This window comes from Nematolebias whitei, chromosome 23, assembly GCF_014905685.2.
Source record: "Nematolebias whitei isolate Nwh7 chromosome 23, NemWhi1, whole genome shotgun sequence".
Classification (NCBI taxonomy): Eukaryota; Metazoa; Chordata; class Actinopteri; order Cyprinodontiformes; family Rivulidae; genus Nematolebias; species Nematolebias whitei.
Window position 1 is genome coordinate 2,136,991 of NC_056520.1, and position 1,501 is coordinate 2,138,491.

Here is a 1,501-nt window from a genome sequence, read left to right on the forward strand (position 1 = left end):
CCTTTAGCTCAAACTAGCCTTCAGTCTGGACTAGCCTTTAGCTCAAACTAACCTACAGTCTGGACTAGCCTTTAGCTCAAATTAGCCTTCAGTCTGGACTAGCCTTTAGCTCAAACTAGCCTTCAGTCTGGACTAGCCTTTAGCTCAAATTAGCCTTCAGTCTGGACTAGCCTTTAGCTCAAACTAGCCTTCAGTCTGGACTAGCCTTTAGCTTAAACTAGCCTTCAGTCTGGACTAGCCTTTAGCTCAAACTAGCCTTAAGTGCAGACAATTTTTTCGTTCAGACTAGCCGTGTGGTTTGAACTAGATTTTAACTTGAATTTCATTTTATTTTGGATTATTTCTTCCAGAATTTTAGACAAACAAGCCTCTAGCTTGGATTAGCATTTAGCTGGCAGTCCAGTCTGAGTTAAATAAAATTTTTACAAACTGAAGTTTTAAGAACTGAAGCGTTTCAAAGCTTTTATACACAACAGGTAAGACATTAACTATTTTTAGTGTTTCCACAGAACCCCACTTCAAAAGATTTCAGCTGCTCCTTTAAATCTCTCAGTTCATAGAAATAATCTGATATTTTATCTGTTACAACCATAATCTCAACAAATTTTTAATAATTAAACTTTTTATTTTTTTTACTCTTTGTTTCACTTTTTTTTGGTTTAATTATTTATTTATTTATTTATTTTTCTCAATAAAATGAGGATTATTGCTGTTAAAATGTATAAACCATAAAGGTTCAGCTGATATTTGATTTAGATTTGGAACTGTTGTGTTTAATATTTGTAATTAATTAATAAATGCTGAATTTTACAGCAAATATTTTCTCAGATCATGGAAACCTTTAAAAAGATTCTAAATTAAATTAAATAAGTTATTTGTAAATTAATATCTCACAGAAGATTTTTATTGTTCACATTTTTTATGTATTTAAAATTAAATTTCCACAGAAACACTTTGAGATAAACTTGATCTGTTTTTGTGTTTTACTTTTAGCTTTTTTTAACTTCTGTCATGTTTAATTTTTAGCTTATGTCCTGCTACATATTAGCTTTAAGCTATAGCTACTTTTAGTGTTTAGCTACTGCTCTGTTATTTAGCTTTTAAGTACAGTGTTGCTACTTTTAGCTACTGTTTAGTTTGATTTATCTTTTATCTAAAACTTTTTAGTTTTTATTTGCTACTGTTATGATTTTAGCTTTATCATCAGTTTAGCTACTTTTATTTTTAGCATCGTTGTGCTAATTATAGCTAAGCTTTTAGCCACTCTTATTAAATTTTAGGCGTTTACTTACCAGTTTGCTACTTCTAGATTTTAGCTACATTTGAGTTTTTAACTAAAGTTTAAGCTACTTTTAGTTTTTAGCTATTGTTATGCGTTAGCTTCTTTTATCTTCTATTTTGCTTTTTAGATTTTAGCTGATGTGCTCATCTTAGCTTTATCGTTGATTCTGCTAACTTTAGCTCTTGTTATTCCCTTTTAGATTTACCTAAAATTTAATAT